This window comes from Episyrphus balteatus, chromosome 2 (assembly GCF_945859705.1).
Source record: "Episyrphus balteatus chromosome 2, idEpiBalt1.1, whole genome shotgun sequence".
NCBI classification, from domain to species: Eukaryota; Metazoa; Arthropoda; class Insecta; order Diptera; family Syrphidae; genus Episyrphus; species Episyrphus balteatus.
In genome coordinates this window covers 15024509-15047648 of record NC_079135.1, presented here as the reverse complement: position 1 = coordinate 15047648, position 23140 = coordinate 15024509, and the positions used below count along the sequence as shown (strand labels likewise).

Genomic DNA, 23140 nt, shown 5'->3' with positions numbered 1-23140 from the left:
AAATAAAAGTTTTCGAATAAAAGTTTTTAAACACTTTTCGTCAATTATTTATTTCCAACTTGTGTTTGCCAGGTTAAAAAGCTACACTAGAATAATTTTTTTTTTGAATAATGAACCCAGCTTATTTTCAAAACTTTTAAGGAATTAAATATTATAAAATTTCAAAATCATTTAAAATAAAATTAAATAATTTTGATTAAAACATATTTTTTTTTTTAGAAGTTATTAACAGTAAGTACTTACCTAATATAAAACCGTTTTCTTGATTTCTGACTTATTTGGAAACGACTTAAATGAATTTATTTTATTTTTGTTTTTTTTTTTTTTAAACCAATGTTTTCGAAACCATCCAACGAATTTTGTTTTTGTCCCGGGTTTCGCTCCTAGAAATACGGTCACCGTATCAATGACAGAATCAAGGTCTAACGACATTGATTGGCTCAAAAAGGATAAAGGAACAAAAGTGAACATTTTTAAACGTACTTTTTTATAGTTTTTCCGAATAGAAATACTTAAAAAAAAATGATGCAGAAAGTTTAGTTTGTGGTGTTAAACTATTTGTATTCTGTTTGTCACAAAAAAGTGAGAAACAAATATATTTACTTTTGCAAAAAGTGGTGAATGTAGTTACAACTTTAAATAGAAGAAAACAAATTCCAACAACGAACTCAATAATTTTCAAACTCGAAGATGGCGATTGCGTCATCACTTTTTCAAAATGGCGATTTGGTGTTGTTTCCGTTTACCATGGTACAAATTTATCTTTTCCGAACGCACTTTGTATTGGTTTGACACCAACTCTCATTCCAACAATTGACGGTGTTCACATTTGACTCAGTTTTCCGACTCAGTTTGACGTATCTGTGTTGCTTTCTCAATCGCATTTCATGGTGGGAAAGAGAAAGAGAAAGCAAAAGCACAGCAGAGAAAGATTCGGAGGATTTTGCAATTTGTCCAATTTGAACACCGTCATTGCTACCATAAAAACAACATAACACCCAAAATACATGTGCATCACTTTTTTGATTTTGTAAGAAAACGATAAAAAAGAATTCAATTTTTATTAGTTCTTCCATTTTAAGAAAATCAAAACGAACGTTATTTAAATTTTTGACTGATAGATTGTGTCAACTGCCAATATCAGTAATGCCAAATAGCAAGTATTTTGCAGATTTTTCTCCCATAAGAGCCCGTGTTATTTTATTTTTCAAACGAATTTAAAGTTTAAAATGGAGTCAGACAGGGCTGCATAGTGTCACCAATTTTGTTTTTTGCTGATGATAAGCAATGTACTGCGCGCAGAAACGCAGACGAGCGACGTATTTTCCCCCTTTCTGCGTTTAATTTTTTTTTTTCAGTTCTTAAAAGAAATATTAGTTTGATGATCAGCGTCAAAACCCAGTCATTCTTTCAAAAAATATTCCTCAACAGCAGCCGGTAGAAAAAGTAGAGAGTTTCCAATATCTTGCAACCTTGGTATGTCTTCCGAAAATTGTATTGAAAAGCGAAGGAAGAAAAGACAGGATTCCTTAGTCGTTCACAGAATTCTGTAAAGGTTAGAAACGTTGGAATTCAATAATTTTCCCGAGAAGACTTGAACTTATCACAATAATTTTTGATGATTATTTTTTGAGTAGGTATACTTTTCAGTACCCATAGCTAACTTGCTTAAGTTTGTATATTCTTTAATTTTGTTAAATCGGAAGCTTACTTGTTTGATAGCAAGTTTTATTTATTTTAACCCTTTTTGAAACTAACTTGTAGTTGTTATGAGTATTCACAAAAACAATCCCTATTCGAATTAATGTAGTTTAAAAGAAAAAAAGTAGAAATCTAACTCAATATTCATTATTAAAATCAATCACGTTCTTTGTTAACAATTACTCCATCAGAGTTGAAATAAACCAACAAGAAAACTTCAGCAACATACTCGTAACATGACGACTTCTTTTCATAATAAATCTAATAAAAAAGTTTTATCAACTTTTTTTGTTGTTGTTGTATGCCGAGGCGTAAAACAAATGTCTCAACACAAAAAAGTAGATAAAGTTAAACCAATACTTTGTATTTCACACAAAAACTTCTTTATAGACTTTATTAAGCATTCAATGGTCATTCTCCATTCCATTTAGCTACCAACCATATTGTACAATGTACATTAGAGTGGGCCGAAAAACACTTTTTTTCGAATTTCAAATCGCAATAGCGCGGAAAAGTTGCGAATGGTGATGACTAATAAGGGGTTAAAAAATTATCAAAATCAGTTCATATCTTCCGGTCGCGCATCGGCTCTGAAGTATGAAAAAAATTTAAAAAAATGGTATTTTTACAAAAAAAATTTTACCACCCTAACATATTATTTTTTGAACATAATAGATTTAGAAAACTTTCATATGAGCTAAATATTAAGCAGAAAAAAAAATTGGCTCAAATTGGTTAAGGACTTCGGTGGCGCATGTGTTTCAAAATTTGTCAAAAATGGCAAAAATCATATTTTTGCGATATTTTTTTCCTTTTTATAAACTATTTGTAAAATTATTATTTTTACCAAATAAGAATTAAAAATGAAGTTGACACAATCAGTGAAAGCCATGAAGTCGCTGAAGATATAAAAATCTTTCGGTCAAGAACGCTTTGGCTATTTATTTATTCTCTTTGCCGCACAGTGGTGCCTTTTGTGCTTTTTGGCTTCAAAAATCATTTTCACGGCCATTTCTCGATGAAAAGTCATGAAATTTAGAACACTGAAGTATATAAGTATAACATATACGAAAAAGCTACCAACTTTTTTTTTACTCAAAATGGTGGTCCCAAAATGGCGATCAGAATATACATTTATAGAATTTTCTTTAACGAAACTGTTTATAAGCTAAAAATTTAGCTAATTGATGAAAAACAGATGTTCGACTTTTGAATTAGGTACAACTGTTCATATTCAATGAAAAAAAATTCAAACATTGTTGAAACAAAGTTCAAAAAGTGTCAAAGTAGTAAACCGCACTTTTGACCTTTTTTTGTGCTGTTTTTTTGTTTTCTTTTGAAGTTATCACAATTTTTTTATCTTTTCAATTTTTATCTTTCTTAATATCTACTTTTAAACATAGTTGGGAATTATATAAAGCCAAAATAGTCAATTTTTTATGAAAATAAATAGGGAGGATATAAAAAATTGAGCTTTATAAACAAAAATTCAAAAAATAGCACAAAAAAGAGGTCAAAAGTGCGGTTTACTACTTTGACACTTTTTGAACTTTGTTTCAACAATGTTTGAATTTTTTTTCATTGAATATGAACAGTTGTACCTAATTCAAAAGTCGAACATCTGTTTTTCATCAATTAGCTAAATTTTTAGCTTATAAACAGTTTCGTTAAAGAAAATTCTATAAATGCATATTCTGATCGCCATTTTGGGACCACCATTTTGAGTAAAAAAAAAGTTGGTAGCTTTTTCGTATATGTTATACTTATATACTTCAGTGTTCTAAATTTCATGACTTTTCATCGAGAAATGGCCGTGAAAATGATTTTTGAAGCCAAAAAGCACAAAAGGCACCACTGTGCGGCAAAGAGAATAAATAAATAGCCAAAGCGTTCTTGACCGAAAGATTTTTATATCTTCAGCGACTTCATGGCTTTCACTGATTGTGTCAACTTCATTTTTAATTCTTATTTGGTAAAAATAATAATTTTACAAATAGTTTATAAAAAGGAAAAAAATATCGCAAAAATATGATTTTTGCCATTTTTGACAAATTTTGAAACACATGCGCCACCGAAGTCCTTAACCAATTTGAGCCAATTTTTTTTTCTGCTTAATATTTAGCTCATATGAAAGTTTTCTAAATCTATTATGTTCAAAAAATAATATGTTAGGGTGGTAAAATTTTTTTTGTAAAAATACCATTTTTTTAAATTTTTTTCATACTTCAGAGCCGATGCGCGACCGGAAGATATGAACTGATTTTGATAATTTTTTAACCCCTTATTAGTCATCACCATTCGCAACTTTTCCGCGCTATTGCGATTTGAAATTCGAAAAAAAATGTTTTTCGGCCCACTCTAATGTACATACACCTACCATTAAAGTTGAAGCAATAAATTATGTTTAATCCTCACCTATTCCTTCAAATTTATTACCATCATGCAAGGCAGGTTACAAATAAAAAAAAACTTTTGCTGTCTGAAAAGACCACTTAACCAAAAGCAAACATTCATTAAGGTCTAATTCTTGAACAAACTGTATTATAGGTATTATTTTTTTCTTCTGTTATTTGGAAGACCTTCAAATGTTAAATGCAACAGTTTAATGTTTACATTTACTCTTGACTGTGAAACTTTTGATGGTATCTTCAGTTTCCATCAATATCTATTAAGTGGCAATCGAAGTGACAGAATTTGTTTTTCTTCAAATATTTGTTCAAGTCCTAACACATTTCCTATCTTCTTGTGACATCACCATCGATAAGATAGGCTCAAAATAGTTCTAAGAAAACAAAAAAGACAAAAATATTGTCACCCTCTATTTTATTTGGGATGTAATAGTAACAAAATGAAGAAAAAAAAAATCCATTTTGATTTATATGACATCATTCGAATGGTATTAAAGTAGGTATTATGATTCTTGAAAGCGAGTGTCAACATGTGTCGCAATAAACAATAATAACGATATGATCATAAATATTAAATCATCATCGGCATCGCTATCGGTTATAATGAATTGGACTAGTAGAGAATGCCAAACGTTTCAAGACTTTGTATAAAAGAAGATTGCTTCCATGTTGTTCATAATATGCTAAATTATGCCATGTGTTGCTTGCTTGTTGCTATATAAAAATATTTCTATCATTCATATTGTATATCATAACCGTTATTATGTCTTGCAAAAAAAAAAAAAAAAAAAAAACTTGACAAATAAATAATAATTTTTCTTGAAAGAACACAAAATTACATAAATATTAATCAATTGTGCGCGAACGAACATACATTTTAATGAATAATTTATTTGAATATTTTGTTGGTTTTTTTTTTTTTTTTTTTTTTTTTTCTTAACCACCGTTAAAAGATATTTGAATATGACTTAGAGAACAGTATGTGAAAAAAATAAAGTCTGTTCAGGCAAAATAGAATTGAATTTTTGAGACCAATGCTACATTGGTCTACAATAACACTGGTAAAAACCATACTTTTTTAAAGGATTTTTGTGTGCTCATTCCGAATCCAAATTTCACTGGCACGTCAAGTTTTCGAAATATTGGAATATTAACAGGTCAAAAACGCATTTTGTTGGTACTTTTGGCGTTGAATTTCAACTACTTATGCAATCTCCAAAAGCTACATACATATATTTTATCGTCTTAGATATGTTTATTATTTTTTTTTTTTTTTTAAACTATTTTTTTCTAAAAGATATTTGGTATAGTAATGTTTGATATCTCAAAATCTTGATGGTTAAGGTAACTTATGGTTTTTTTAAGCAGATTTGAAGTACATTCCAGTTTTGGACTCCTGATTTGAATAAAAAAAAAGAAAAACATTACCAAAAAATATATATTTTAGGGGAAGCGGGTCATAATTCTGCTTGTCAAAATTCTGTACGACAAAATTCTGTGGGGTCAAAATACTGTAACACCATAATTCTGTATGTCATTATACTGTAAATACAAAATTCTGTATGTCAAAATACTGTATGAGCAAAATACTGACTTGCAAAATTCTGTTTTATAAAATTCTGTACTGCAAAATACTGTATTTTTAATACAGTATTTATAATATGTACTGTATTTTCAATACAGTATAGTGCACGCGCACTTTTTTACATTATCAAAACGATATTTTTTACAGCATTTTTACAGAATTTTGATTTACAGAATTTTGATGTACAGAATTTTGAAATACAATATTTTGACCAACCAGAATTTTGCTATTCAGAATTTTGACTTTCAGAATTTTGTTCGTACAGCATTTTGCACATATAGAATTTTGACATACAGTATTTTGGCATACAGTATTTTGAATACAGAATTTTGCAACATACAGCATTTCGACCCCAACCCATATTTTAGATCAAGCGTCAAAAATATTTCATTCAAGATTAGTTTTTGGGACTTTATAGCGAAAATAGTAATGAGAATAATTGGGTTTATTGAAAAATCTCATAAACTTGCATTTCCAGTTTGAACTTTCTAACTGCAGAAACGCTTATAAAATTCAACTTTGTTTCAAGATTGAAATTCAATGCTCGAATTTTTGGGCAGAGCATAAAAAAGTAGGTAAAAATGATGTTAAGAAAAGAAAAACCTAAAAATAATTGACTTTAATATGTTTTTAAACCATATGAATTTCAGTTTTGGAGTTATGGAAGTGTTCCTGGAACGTTTGTTTTTGCGATATTCGATAGAACAAAATGGATGCATGTCCTTCATGTTAATCGCTTGGTAAGAAAAAAAAACTTTATACCGGCTCAAATGATTTTGAAATAATTAAATAAAGCAATCTACTCTAAAAAAATCCTTTTCTGTTGTTTTAATTAAAAAAAAAAAAACATTGAACTCCAATTTGCAACCTCCATGATTTTGACCCATAAATAAGTACTACCTCGTTTGAAATTTTAAACGGAAATTACAAAACGGACATAGATAATAATTTTTTTTTTTTTTTTATATGAATTTTGAATATGTGATCGTCATAAAAAACCAATTACATTACTGTTACGAGTTACGTTACTTAATGTAAAAGGTCTTGTACATTACTTCTACTATTTTTCAATATTCTATTCTATTTCTAGTTAAATAAAATACGAAATTTTTCATGGTGGCCGTAATACATAATTTTATTACCCACTGTAATTAGAAAAATACTGTAGATAATATACTTGGTACAGAAAATTACCACGGTGAAACCAATAAGACATTTTGAGTAAATGTCAACAGCAATACGTGTACTATTGTTGGATTTTGAATCTTACCTGAAATAAAAAGAAAAGAAAAAAAATGATTAAAATTTGAAAAAAAATATAAACAAGCAAATTATAATATAATCAAAAGAAGATTGAATTAAAAATGATATGATATGATATGGTGCACTTTTTTGCTTTTAGAGTTGATATGAATACATTCCTTTACATTTACCTAAATCAAAACAAAATCAGTTGAGGAACCATTTTTTTAGGGATCGGGTCAAAATTCTGGCTTCAAAATTCTGCTTTTCAAAATTCTGCTTTTTTAACGAAAATTCTGTTTTTCAAAATTCTGCTTTTTTTCTATTCTGCTTTTCGAAATTCTGCTTTTTAAAATTCTGCTTTTCAAAATTCTGCCAGCATTATACTTGAACAAAAAAATTCTGCCATACCTGTTTTTTTTTATAGCATATGCGCTGACTAATGAAAAACACACCTCATTAATGTAATTCAACATTGATACTTTCCTAAATTTTTTTGTTTAAGTGTCGCAAATATTTTTTAAAATGCATAGACTGACTTTCTTTCAAATAAAATCTATGTTTAACTTATTGGAACCGATGTTGTTTGATACAAAATATTCCTTTTACTATTCAAATTTTTGAATATTCATCTTTATTTGATAAATTAAAAAAATTTTAATTATTTTCGGAAATGTATTAAAAACCTTTTCTTATTATTTTAAAATTTATTCATTTATAAAACAAAAATTAATTTGCTTTCAAAGAATGACAAATTATGAAGGTAAGTAATCAAATAAGCAGAAAATTTTTCAAGAAGATGATTTTACAAATTTTTGCAAAAAATTAAAAAAGGGTTTGGAAAATGTTAAAAAGCGCGCGCATTTTCCAAACCCTTTTTTAATTTTTTGCAGAATTTTGAAAAACAGAATTTTGAAAAGCAGAATTTTGAAAAACAGAATTTTGAAAAACAGAATTTTGAAAAGCAGAATTTTGAAAGCAGAATTTTGTAAAGCAGAATTTTGACAAAAGAATTTTGACCCCGGCAGAATTTTGACCCCAACCCATTTTTTTATTGTGTCAGCTAAGAAGCCTTTTACCCAGTTTTTCATTCTACTGTTAACCCTGAATCTTTCTCATGGTAACCCTGAGTGCCTTAATGATCCATAAAACAACATTTTTCAATAAATTGTTAACCGTTGTTAATTCAGTGTTACCTATTTCATTAACAATAAAATTTTTGATTACTCAAAGATGTGTGATTTCTGCACTGAAAAACTCACACACTGAGGGAAAAAACAACTTAAAATCAACAAAAACCACGTTGATTCAACTATTTTACGGAATGATTTTGCGTTGAAGACGAAAATTTTAAGATCAAAGTAGAACATCGTTAGTTTAAAGTGTTTTGCCGTTACAAAACATCTTTAAATCAAAGTTGTTTCAACTTTGAAAAAATAGCATCAATTTATAAAAAAAAAGGAAAAATTGGCAGCCACTGGGGATCGAACCTACAACTCTTAGGTCTCTAGGCGAATGCTATACCAACGTGCTATCTCACTGTTAAAAATTAAGGTGATAAAATGCAAGAAAAGCTGAAGTCCGACAAAATTTAAAAAAAATTCTTACGTTGTTTCAATTTTAATTTAAAGATGTTTCATGTTAGTTTTTTCAACATTAAATCAACGTTGAAAATAATACATTTTACGTTGTGTTACGTTACGTCCAGGGGTGAGAAAATTGCAAGAATATTAGGTAACTCCCTCAATTATCCTGCGTTATACGATGTTCCTTGGAGAATGGTGACCTGAGTAAAACTCAACAGTTCAATAATATTGCTTTTCTAATCCGGAATAGAATAGAGCATTCACAATGTGAGTTTTAAGAGCTTTCTTTCGGACAAAGACTCCTATAAGATCGCGACGCCTGAGAACCTTCGAAAAGAGTAGCTCTTGAGTTACGGTATAATATTGTAGTTAAAAACTTTTTCTCATCTATAGTTCCTTTGAAATTTATTCCATTTGGAGTTTGTAGAATTTAAATTTGTACTTATTGCATTGTTGCTGTTTAAAAAATACATCTTCTTAGAAACAATTATTATAAATTTTTTATTACATTTCATATTCCACAAAAAACGATTGACATTGAAAATTTCTATTACTCATTGAACACTTTGTAAATCTACAGAACTGGACTTGAAATAAATTATTTTGTCCTCATCACAATTTAATTTTAAATTGATTTCAAAATATGCGTGTTCTGGTACTGGCGATATGGTGATCTGATCATATTAATGTGGTCATATTTTATGACTATTACCAACTTTATAATTACAAAAAAACTAAAGTTAATAGCCTTCTTATTTGTACGTACATACATTGGATCATCATTATTCTCAGTTTGAGTAGTGAAACAAAAAAAATAACACAAAACAAATCATTTTCAAACAACATTCTTATTCTGAGTTGTAAACTTCCTATGCTTCCAATTTAATAGATACCACTCCTCTATGTAAGAAATTAATTAAATCGTGTCGATTGATATGACACATGTTGTCTATTTTTTTTTTTTTTTGCTCAGCTACTCATTTAATAGATACACGAAAATTGTTTTTACGACTCACAATGATGTCGTCAGCAAAACAAATTTTATGATGTTATCTTTTTTTGTTTGACTGATCAGAAAGTTAGGAAGAAGTATCTATTGGTTTCATTTTTTTATCTAGATTTCTCAATCCAAATTTCGCTGATAGAATACAAAACTGTATTCAATTACCTTTTTTAAAAAAAAAGAAAATATTATTAAAAAATAAAATAATAATCCACTTTCATTCTAATAAGCCGATATAATCATTATACGAGAAATCAATTGCACACGAACTATAAATGCAATAAACTAATTACGCACGTTGTTTTGTCTTATTATCATCGATGATCTGAATTGAATATAATTTTTTTCTAATTGGAAATTACAAATTCTTTTGTTTTTGTAACGGAACCGTAATAATCTATAAATACTTTATGAAGTCAATAGATTATATATTATTATTTATTAATATTTATGTGCAATGCACAATTGATAGATTAAACCTTTGGAGTTGTTTTCTGATAAGATATCGATGGTAAACAATTTGTTTTAAATTGTGTCAATGCATTGATATTGCACTTGGAGTATTATTGCTTTAGTTGCGCAGCAGTTAATGATTATGATAAATAATTTCCAAGGAAAGACAACTCCTTTTATATTGATATAAAATTCATCAATGACGAGTTGTTTAAAGTCGTATTGAAGAGGTTTTAAATAAGCCATCATTACTAACGAAGTTATTTTATTTACATTTAAACATTAAAAATAATTTAATTAGACTTTCCAGACAAATTTCAATCAGAGATCAAGAAAACTAGTCATAATTTCTAAATAAAAGAAGATAACTATAATTTAATAATTTAGATACTTAAAAGGTCAAAGCCCTCATTGGTCAATTCACTCAATTGTAGAAAAATCTCACAAAATGCTTCTCTCATGGAGGCGAGGCAACAAATCATATTACTACGGCGATTAAGAATAACTTTCCCAGACAAACTTGGTACTGTGCTGTGCGAACAAAAATTTTTGTTTCTACATACTTGCTTAGTTGTAATATACACTGAACCAAATCCTTACGTAAATACAACGAAAAAATTCGTTAACGAAAATTTAACTAATTTTCAGCCGATGAAAAATTTAATTGGCTCGACGAAATGGCTTTCATACGTTAATGAAGAACTTCATCAATCAACGAAAACTGTAGTATTTTAATGAAAATTTTCATAAAAATTTTTGATCGAGAGTTAATGAACTTTTACATCACTTTACGAGATTTTTCATCGATTAACGTAAAATTTAATTAACCACGGTGATATTTTTCGTTAGTCAATGTATTTTTTGATTAATTTATGAAAGAACTTTCGATAGGTAATGAATTTTTTCGTAAATTTTATGAATATTTTAATTAAATTACGAAAAAATATTCGTTAGCTAACGAAACTTTTCGTTGTATTAATTATTTTTTTTTTTAGTAGATTAAGAGCCAATTTTTCAATCTTCTAATAAACAGTCAGTTAACTGTTCGATGAATAAAGTTATTAGGCTCATAAACAAACAGATAAAAACATTGAATTTTTCAATCAAAAATAATTTATTCTACAGAATAACAAAAAAAAATTGTCAAATTCAAAAATATTTAAAATTAAACGTCATTTTTATTCATGATTGTTTTTGTTTTCTTGTGTTCCACTGTATTCTTTTTCAAAATTCTTTCAAAACAGCTTTGACAACTGACACAATATTTTTGTTGAGATTATTCCCTAGAATAATTTTTATTCGTCTCTGAAAGAAGCAGATAGTTTTATTCTTAGGAATAAGCTATATCTGCCTGTTGAAAAATTGATTTTTTCTCTATCCTTAGGAATAAGTACTAACTGACTGTTTAACTGACTATTGAAAAATTGGCCCTAAAGTATTTATTTATTGGACTTGTTAAATTATTAATTTACAGTCCAAACCAAAAATTGGCTTTTCGACAAGGTTGAGCTCACTTAAGTCAACTGATGAGTCCGACTTATTGTGAGACACCTTGTCAATACGCAAATATTTTGTATATTCAGCTCAGTTTACATAGATTTTTAAACAAAAACCTAATGTGAACTATATAAAACAAGATTAAATTTTTAATCATTAAAACAGAAATGCACCCAAGTCTACGTTTTTTTTTTTTTTTGTAAGGCCACGATTTTTTTCATTAACTGATGTATTTTTTCATAAGCCAATGTAATATTTCATTAGTATATGAAGAATTTTCATAAGCTTATGAAGATTTTCGTAAGTTAATGTTGAATTTCATAAGTTAATGAATTTTTTCGTTACTTAATTAAAACTTTGATAAAGTAAGGAAAAAATTCTTATTTTTATTCTTTAAAATGAGTATGAAATTTGTCGTTAATTGATGAATCTTTTCATTGAATTGGATTTTTTGGCACTAAAAAGGGAGAAAAAGTGTATGAAACGTTTCCATTAATTGATGAAGGTTTTCATATTACGAAAAATTACATATTTTCGTTGAGCCAACGAAAGTTTCGTTGGGCCAACGAAAATGTAGTGTATGAAACGATTTTCGTAATTTTACGAAATTTATTATTTTCAGTGTAGAAATAATGTCATTAAAAAATAATTTTAATGCAATGAGTGTTTGAGAAATTTCTGAACAAAAAATATTCAAGTTTAACTCGGATGGGATTTGAAATTTGATCGATGAATATTACGAGAAGTCATATTTACAATCACTCTTGGGAGCCAGAAAAAGAGATTTAAAATAGGTATGGCTGATTCCCACAGAAAGAAAAAAATATTATGTAATTTATTCGAAAAAAACCAAAGATAAATTATCAAATATCACACCTGTAAGGTTAATTTCTTTCTTATTAAAAACTCAAGCACTATCTAAATGTCACACCCGTAACGCAGTGAATTTGGCTGACTCAAAATTAAGTCTTCCAAATTATGAAGTTTTAACAATATAAATTAATGAAAACCAATTTTTAACAGAATCCGAAATCGTTAAAGAATGTGTAAAAGCTTATAAGTAAAAAAAAAACAATGCTTTCCTAACCCGTAAACGATTCTTTAAGAGGTAGTCTTTCAAGATTCTTTTCTTTTTGCATCATATAAACTAATTTCTTGTTTAAAAAAAAAATATCAACACAACAATAAAACAGTTTTTTGTTAATTGATTTGTTACTACAATTAAGCGGGATTTTCCTAATTGAATGAGTGACACACTTAAACAGAACTTTTATAATTGGATTCCTAGGTTAATTAAGTCAAATATTGTGCATTTTTTGTAAAGACAATTAAGAAGGGATTACCTTTGTTGTAAGTTATAATAACTATGAGAAAAACTTGAATTACAAACTTGTTTCTACTCTAAACAGAAACATTATTAAATGCTGAATTTATTGACAAATACTGGATTAAACACTAAACTGTAACATGCTAACAAAGGCATACATTTTTCAAACGAAAATTTAATTTTAATTTTTAAAATATGTTAGAATGATATTTATGAATGAAGATTTGGTCGAACAGTCTGTTTTCATATATTTTTTTATTAGGTATTTAAAAATTAAATTGATTTTTTTTTTTTCAAAAATTTAAACTTCTATTTAAACCAATTTAGAAATAAAATGTTCAAAATTTCAAAAATATTATGTTCAGAACATGGTCAATTCTATAAAGGAAAACCGTGTGCAGTGCACAAACCTAGTAGGTAGTTCGGTTTTGGAGTTTAAAATCATCTCTATGGAACTAATGGTTTCCTAAATATTGCTTTTCAATTTTTTTAAAATCTGATTTTTTGATGAATTTTCCTTTTCAAGAAGTGCTTTTGTTACAATTTTTATACATATTGCTTTACTATTGACTCTTAGGACAGCTACAATTTTTCCACATCAAGAAAAAGCTCATTTCACTTTGTTTAATGAAAGATGCACAAAAAAGCATTTCGGGAATGGACCGTTTTGTGTGTTCCAAAATTCTGAATGACCAAAATTTTGTATTTGCATCAAAAATATGCTGTACGAACATAATCCTGCATACCATTATTCTGCTATATTTTTTCTGCATTTCCAAATTCTGAATTCTGCATTTCACTTCGAAATCCTGCAAATCTTGACATCAAAATTCTATAATTCCATAATAAATTCTGCATTTTTTAACTCAAAACAATTTTTTGTTTTTCATAGGTATACTGAATTTCGGAATACTTTCAGAATACAGAATTTTGGTACATAATGATTTATGACTCCATGAACAAATTTTTAGTGCACGATCTTTTTCTCTACAAGTCGACATATTCGATTAAATATGGTATGACTCAACACTCAACTTATAACCAACTAACGAGCAGGACGCTTCTAACTAATCCTCATTTGTCAAACTAAGATAATCAGCTTAGAAGTTATGAGGGAATAGATGATCATTCGAAACTAGCTAAAATAGGAACCGAATGAATAAACATTATTGAATAAGTTGATATTTACTCATGTCGATATTATTCACTTTTAAAATGATCGAGTTTCTCGTTATGATCTCAAGTGTTTTACCGTAAATTACAGGTTGGTTCATAAATCAACTTTGGGTTGATTTAAATGGAAACACACCTCAAACAAAAATCTTTTAAAACTAAATTTGAGTAATTGAACTTGCAAACAAATTTAAAACAGCACTGTACATTTATTTAACAATGCATCATGTGCCTTCAAGTCTATATGATGGCTAATTCGATAATTCTCAACTTTCAAGTAGCCAAAGTACCTACATAGTTCGGGTAATTATTTACCATCATCCAATGGAGCTAGAGAAGAGAGCCCCCAGAAGAATAATTCTTCTCCAAGAGCAATTTATTCATTGTCAGAGTCATAAGATTCAAATGAGCCACTCACGCAATACGTTCATACGTCAAAAAAAGAAAAAGAAGAAACAAAAAAACCATTGCGGTAATTACTACTAAACAACAAGTAATTTAATTGTCTAAACGCGTTTTCTACGATCATTTAAAATGTTTGATGAGAACAACACTCTAATGTCTTTGTGTCACACTGCCACAATGACATTTATTATAAAATACCTCGAATGACATATCACGTCATCATGCAACTGATTTTGGGAACACGTTTGATTTGTGTCTCTTTTAAAAGAAAACCCCGATAAGGTTTCACCTCTTTCACTTGAAACGGGCCAACACGGATACAAGAAAAAAACAAAACCAAAAAAAAAAAAGGTTTACTTTCTTTTTGCCCTTCGCTTTTGAAGCGAGCACGCATGACAATTTTTAAAAAATTTGTATGCTGAACGCACCCGCTGCGCGAAAATGTGTATGCGTTCCCCACTTAACATAATTTTTTTATTTTCCATTCAGGTAGTGTGTCGTGTCGCATCTTTATTCAAATTAAACAAAATAATATAGAACACAGCCAATGAGTGATGTGATGATATTGATGATGGGGGGATTCCGGAATTATAATATTATGGGCGCGGGAAACACCATTCGTTGTAATTGGCAATTCAATATGCCGGTGATTGTGTGTCGTCTTTTCATTGTCATTGTTGTGTTGTCGTAGTTCGTCGCTGAACGAGACCGGGACACGATCTTTTCTCGGCATAATTGTTGTTGTCATCGAACACAAAGGTGTTCATTGTTGGAAATCACTTTGAGAATTGTGTGTTGACTGTTTTTGGTTGTGTGTCATTGTAGTAAAACCTTTAAACTTTAAAGTACTTATAACATTTTGTATGAATAATTGGAGTGCGTTCAGCAAAAATTTCAAGAGTGGGAGTTGTATGAAGAAGAAGAAAAACTACTCACAGTTCAAGAACGAGGAGAAATATTTATTATGAATGTTTAAGTTGTTTTTTTTTTTTCTTATTTTTTTTTTAAATTGAATTGAGTTCGGCATGATGATGTAGTTTTTTTTAAATAGGAGAAGAATGGCGCCGCACCCAACAAAGAAAAGCAGTTAGGTAAACGTTTAGGAATGCATACAATATAAGCTTACTTTAGACAGACACAAAGTGAACCGTTCGGAATGCATATCAATGAGATATTTCGTTTCGTTATACAATTCAATTCAACTTTAGAACAAAATTATTGAATTTTTTTTTGTTCAATTGTCAGTCAGTGCATTTTATGGGAGAACGTATAGGGAATCTTATAAGGAAGGGGGTTTTATAAGAAAATTATGTTTTGACTTTATTTTTTGTTTGGTTTGATAAAATGATTTAAGAGTTGTTTCTCTTATTAACTTTTTATCATCAACTAGTTTCCGTAGTGTAGTGGTTATCACGTGTGCTTCACACGCACAAGGTCCCCGGTTCGAACCCGGGCGGAAACAATCTGAAAATACTTGTTTTTTTATTTAATTTAATTGGTCATTTATTTTCAGCCAAATGTTGAGTAGAGTCAATGATTTTATGTTGAGTATTAAAAACAAAAAAACGTGAAAACAAAATCATTTCGGGAACGCCTCCAATTTTTTACTAAAATTCAATGAAAATATTTTGTTAAAAATATTAAATACAGACCGAATCAGAACACTTAGTTATTTGCAAAAGTGCAATAGCGTTCCCAGAATACTTACATTTAATTAAAAGAAAATTTAGTGCCCAAATGCTAGGTTGAATTTTAACTTAAGAATTCCTATCTTCACAGAGGACACTAAAATCATTCTTTTTTTTTAATTTATAATGTAACAAAATTTAGAAAAAGTGCAAAAAAAAGAGAATTTCTGGAACGTTTTAATTTTTTTTTATTTACTTTAAGGAAGCCATATTGAATCCATATAAAATTCATATTTAAAATATAAAAAAATAGACAGAATCCAGTTGAGAACAATGAATTAGAGCGTTCACAAAATTACTATAAACTCAACTTTTTTTACGCCGCAGGTAGAGTTATAATCCAATTCATAGTAGTCAGAGGACACAGTGATATTCTTTGTTTTCACTTATTTATAATTTAATACTTAAAAAAAAGTGCAGAAAATATAATTTGGGGAACGTTTTTTAAGTATATTTTCTTAGGTTTGTTCAAAATATTCATCGTTTGGCTCCATTTTGATTAAAAATATCAAAAATCTACAGGGTTATTTTGGGACCACTCCATTTACTGTAAATAGTTAATCACAAAAACCAAGATTCAAAAAGTAATTTCGGGAACGTTCTTTTCTTCTTTTTTAACTTGTCCAAAATCTGACATGAAAAAAAAAACTGAAAAACTATTTGCTCATAATTCTTATCATTAGACTCGAAGAATTATTTTTAAAGTTCAATTCAATAATCGTATTTTATGAGCGTTCCCAAGACTCCTTAAATATTAAAAAATCAACTTTTTTAAATAAATCTAATTTTAATGGTCAGCCACAGTTAAATGCTGGGTTGAGTTATATTTTCAAAACTTAAAGATAGAACATGCACAATGTTGATTTGTTTTTTAATTTATCATCAAAAGTAGAAGAACTCGAAAAAAAGTAATTTCGGGAACGTTTGAATTTTCTTAAAGTATTCATAATTTCACCATAAGGATTCGAAAAAAATTTGTTCAAAATATTTAATCACTTCAAAAATGTCTATAATAAAAAAGGACTCTTAAATGGGTTGAGTTATTACTATCATTTAATGGTAATTTTACAAGGGACATACCCACAAAAGAGCCAAGAGGTAATTTGGGGAACGTTGGAAAGATTTTTGTTTTATTTGTATATAGGATTTTGATTAAAAAATATGAATAAACAAAATATCGTGAGTTCTACATCATTCATTAAAATTCCAGTGTGTTCCGGAAATGATGTCTTTCCTATAATAATGTTTTTGCATTGTCTTCAGTGTTGCCAGAGCCAGACATTTTAAGCCAAACAGGCTCCTTGAAGATTTCTCTCGCTCCTTAAAATTTTTATTTCCGATTTATCGGAATTTGGCTCTTTTAATTTTGAACTTGGCGATTTAAGGCTCTATTAAAATCAAAGCATTTTACAACAAAATTCCACCAAAAATGTGGACAGAGACAACCAATTAGCATACATTTTTCATTTTTATGTATTATAAATTTAATTTCACGTCCGTCAATGAGCATGAAAACCAGAATATATCAACAAAACGAAAAACAAACATTTATACTTAAAGTCTGGTAAGCAAAAGTTAACTGAAAACTAAAAAAAATCAAAAATCTCATACCCAAAAAAATTGTTTGCGTTATTTTGGGCCATTTTCGAAAGCGGCTCTTTTCGGCTAAAAAATTTTTCAAAATCGGCTCCTTGACTCTAAAATATTCTGGCAACACTGATTGTCTTTTGTATTGTTCTCACTGCCTATACATACGTCACCTGAAATATTTTCAGGTTAGAGTCGAATTTGGCTCAATTTTTTTAATGCTAAATTATGAATGCGTTCACAAAGTGACATATTTTAGACAAATTTTTTTTAAACAATTTTTTAAAGAAAAAAGTGGTATAAAAAATAGTTGGATCCATTTAGTCAACTTGAATATAGTTTAACCATTTGCTTTTTTTTATTCTGAAATCTCAGGGGCGTTCCCGGAATGACCCCTAGAATAAAATTATATAAAGCCTTCTAATTTTGGCCCTACATTAATGTAATTTGTCAGATGACAGGTATATTGAAAATTTCAAAAAGGTAATCGCTAAGAAAAAAATTCATTTACAAAAGCAATTACGTTATCAATTCATTTAGAAGAAGATATCAAATAAGGTGAATTGTCAACTTGAATATTTGTCAAAAAACTGCGCTATCAATCAGATCACAAGTAAATTTATAAATATTTTCATTTTAGCTTTGAACCTGAATCAAAGGCGCTTTTACATATGCAAGTGCACCTCTAATCAATTAACTGGAATTTTTCAATTTTAGTAACCGGAATGAAAATAAAAGACCAAAGTTTTTCTCATAATGAACTTATTAAAGCCCATTTAAGGCTTAATAGGTATATTTTGAATCGAAACTTTTGTACTTGCATACAAGTTTATTGAGGAATGTCACTTTATTTCACAACAACCATCAATTGCATATGATACATTTTTTTATCTAATCAATGACTTTGATTACAAAAATGAAGTGTTTCTCTTTTTGTATTATTATTCGAATCACATTGAAAATGCAATCGATATACATATATAAAAAAAAAGAATATTCAACTCCTCCTTATTGCAATAGGTATCATTCACCTGTCATTAAAAGTTATACGTGTATATAAAAAATGACAAATAAAAAACTAAATAAATTCATCCATAATAAAACAGTTGGAAGTGTATTTTTTTTTTTTTTTTTTATTTATAAAAAAATTACATGCTATTCACCTTATCTAGTCGCCAACCAAAGTATAATTTTCTCAAACAAATAATAATAAAGTTCCATAAAAGGCTTTGAATTACGTAAGAAGCCTGAAATTTTCACATTCCTCATAGTTCAGCTTATCAGCTTCATTTTTTTAGCAACAATTTTTTTTGTATACCTACATACAAATACATATATAAACTTCCTGAGAAAAAACACAAGAAAGAGAAAAGTGCAAAATATATTTTTGTCATTGTACAAATATTCAATGTAAAAACATACATAATTCCATTCGACATAAACGGTAATAAAAATAGAAACAGCTTTTCTAGAAATATTTTTAAAAATGTACAGATAGCTATAATGAGGTATTTGTAATTGAAAATAACTAAGAAAATAGACTAAAAAAACCAAGAGTCCACAATAACAAAAAACTGTGACGCCATAAAGCAACAATTAACTTATAGCAGCTTAACAGATCGAAAGATTAAAACGAGATAATATTAAGCTGAGTTCAATTAAATATTCGAGTTTAGTTTAGTTTAGTTTAAGATCAACAAGGTTACCACTTTGGTATTAATTTTTAATTTTTTTTTTGCAAATCTGTAGTAAAAAGTTGTAAAGAAATGTTTACAAACAAAAGTTTAAGTAACCAGGAATATTACTCCTCAATCTGAAGAAACTACTTACTACTTTAGTTCATAAAAAAAGGAATTTACGTAATGGTGTTAAAGTAAAATATTTAAAAAAATATCTTTTCAATTTAATTATATCTATACATTTTTTTACGTGTTATTTCTTATGTTTCTTTGATATTTAAATTTTTTTTATAGTCTTATTTTTTGGAATTCTTTATTTTTTCATTTTTAATTGTTACTTTTTTTAATTCTTACTTTTTTAATTTAAATTTTTCTAATTTTTATTTTTTTACTTCTTATTTTTAATTATTTTTTACTTATTTGAATTCTTAATTTTGTATTTATTATTTTTTTTAATATTTTTGTTTTCAATTTTAAATTTCTTTCAAAACTTAGTTTTTTTATTTGTTGTGTATTTTTTTTATAATTTTTAATTGTTTTTTATTTATATATTATGTTAGTTTAACAATTTTTATTTTTATGTCTAATTTTTTTTTACTTTTTTTCAAAATTTATTTTTTTTTTCACCTAAATATTTAAAATAGATTCACTTTTTATTACCATTTAATTTTAATTATACCTTTAAATAAAATTCAATAATTATAATATTTAATAATATCTAATTATAATTTTTTTTTATTAAATTTATTATTCGTTATTAATTTGTTTTTTTATTTATTTTATTTTAAATTTTTTTTTATTTTAATTTCTAATTTTTACTTTTTTTTTATTTTTAATTTGTTTGTCATTTTTAGTTTTTAGGTTTTTTTTTTGTAATTTTAAGTTTCTTTTAAAAGTTAGTTTTGTTATTAATTCTATTTTTTTTTTCTATTATTTTTGTAAGTATTTTTTATATAGGTTTTTGTTTATGTTTTTGGTTAGTTAAGTGGCAACCACTTGCATTTGAATTCCATCTCGGCCCATTTAAGTTGAGGTGTGCCATTATTCACGGCTGGCGGTGAGGCTCGACTAGCCATCACCTTATGAATATAATTCGCACGGAGAGAAAAACCTACAACGTCTAAATAGATAAAAGAAAGACAAGAAAATACACTATTTTCATTGGAATGCAACTTTGAGTATAGTAGCATTTTTATATTTTTCCTCAAAGACCATTTATATATGAGGTTGTTTAGGTTTTTATTTATTTGTGACCGGACCAACTAGAAACCTAGAATAATTTCAATTGAAAGTCGAAGTGTCATGTTATTGGGACCACTATATTCGTCGTTTGCGGTCAGGCACATGCATAAATGCACAAAGGTATGCCCAGCAATGCATATTATTATAATAAAACAAGTGAATATCTACATAGGCATTTATACTATAGACGGTTGTATGTAGCTTCTGGCAGATTGGTCTTTGTGTTTTCTTTTTGCGGCAAAAATTTTGCATTCAATAGTCAAGTCCATTGGTGGTGTTTCTTCTATTTTATTGTTTCGTTTGTTGTTTCTTTTTTTTTTTGTAAAATCAGAGACAGTCGCCTTAGGGTTATTTGTTCTCTTTTATTTTTTTTTTTTTTTGTTCATAAAAATATGTGCCAATAAATAAAAAGAAATAAACAACAGAATACCAATGCTATAGTTTCGTGTGTATTTGTTTTTGGATTCTCGTTTGAATTTAATTAAAACCAGTTCAGTGTAAAATTTACAATATGACTTTATTCATGTTCTTGAATTAGTCTTTTTGCTAGGTATCCATAAAATAGACTACAAGTGTAAGAGACATTGATTTAAGTGTAAAACTATTTACAATATTTACTTGTCGTAGTATTGATATAAATTGCTCCAAAATTAATGTAAATTAACATAAATTAGACAAATTTATGTCGTTTATAATTTCAACAAAGTGGCGCCCGACAATCGGACACAAAGAAATAGAAAGACAGTTGTTGAGTTACAAAGAAATGCCGCCAAAATGATAAATTATTGTTTTATTTTGATGGATTTGGATGTGCTTAGCTATAGTAATAAAAAAAAAGAGCGCTAATTTGAGTTTTTCAGTCGCTTTCTTATCTGACAGTCTATTTGTTTCTTTGTGTTTCTTTTTGCATGATAATTTAAATAGATTTTAAATTAACACTAAGGGATTAAGAAATGTATACCTTGTTTGTAATTTAAAATTAGTTTGCAACTTTTTTGAAACTCATGTGCAACTTATATTATCAATTTATAACGTAGGTATTTAAGAGAATTTATACATCGTTTGGAATTAAAATTGTTTAAAACAGAAAAAAAACATACAAGAATTTATGTTTTGGTTGTGATTTTTATAAATAGTTTAAAAAAATTAAACAGAAAAAAAAAACAGCATTAAAAAAAAAAAAACAAACAAACAAATTTTTTTTTTAATTGGAAAAAAAATTAAAAACACTAAATGTAACCAAAAATTTAAAAAATATACGAAAACAAACAAATAAAACCTAAGCAAACCCAATTTTTTGAAAAAAAAATTAAAAACATTAAGAATTAAAAAAAAAAAAAAAATTACGTAACAAAATAAAAAAAAAATTATTAAACAAAATTAAAAAAAAAAAAAAAATATTTAACAAAATTTAAAACAAATTATTAAACAAAATTAAAAAAAAAAAACCATATAACAAATTAGGAACTTTAAGTTCAAATATAAACATGCATACATACATAAAAAAAAAACAACAAACAAAAAACAAATTAAAAAAAATAAAAACATAAAAAAAAATAAATAAAAAATAAATAAAAAATAAATGAAAAATAAATAAAAAAAAATAATTAAGCAAAAATAGTTTAAAAGGCAAACATAAAAAAAGAACAACAATTTAAACAAATTTACAAAAAAATCAAAAAATATTTTTTTTTTAATTAATTTTAATTTATTGCTGACAAAACTTATTGCATATTTTTTTTATAAAGCATAGTAAGCCCAAAAAACCTAATAAACCAAAATTGAACTCTTTCTAGCCAATGCAAGTAAAGTTAAAAAAAATTGACTTTCATCGAAATTAAGTTAGTAAATTTAAAGAAAAGTTCAGTGCTTTTGAGTTATGTTATCAACAAAACTATAAATTTGTAGTCATACCAAACAAGTAATTTAAACACGCTAATTTCGAAGAAAGTGTATTTTATCAAATCAAAAAAAAAAAAACTTAATTTAAAACAGAAACTAAATCAAAAACACAATATGCTCTCAATTATTCCCCACCTCTGGTAAAAAATACAACAAATCTTAAACCAAATGTAATCCAGCTTCTTTGCGTTGTTTTTTTTTTCTTTTAGTTTGCAAAAACCATTCATTATATTCGTGAGTTTCGTGGACCGAAACAAATTTCCAATTGGATAAAAGAAAAATTCAAAAAAAAAAACATAAACAAAACAACAACAAAAAAGAACCTTTCCTTTTTCACATTTTTCACTGATTTACAGTTATGTGTGAGTCTTGCTCTATTTGAAATTCAAGAAAACATACATGCGACTTGAGGAGATGTTGTGTTATGTCTTTCTTCCAAAAGAATCCCAACAAACACATTTACAGACAATAATATATTTTCAGACTTCAGTTCAAAGTACCTACAGGGGAATTATTTGTAAAGTTATTCAACTTTTAAGGCAAAATATGGAGCATTGTAAAGGTTTGAAAGTACATACCGATAAAAGTAGATATATTCTTGAATACAAAAATAAGACTACAGCAGAAGCGGCCTCTAGTTACACACCGGAAGCAATGGCTGA

General features: G+C 27.5%; 1 protein-coding gene and 1 non-coding gene across 2 annotated transcripts in view; both read left to right on the top strand.

Moving 5' to 3' along the window:
- The window catches only part of LOC129911683 (lamprin 1.8-10-like), a 144590-nt gene that overhangs the window by 65923 nt on the left and 55527 nt on the right, over positions 1–23140 (top strand). The gene's annotated exons all lie outside the window — the stretch shown is intronic.
- On the top strand, positions 15770–15842 carry Trnav-cac (transfer RNA valine (anticodon CAC)). The gene has a single exon. It is a non-coding gene; the product is annotated as a tRNA-Val (tRNA).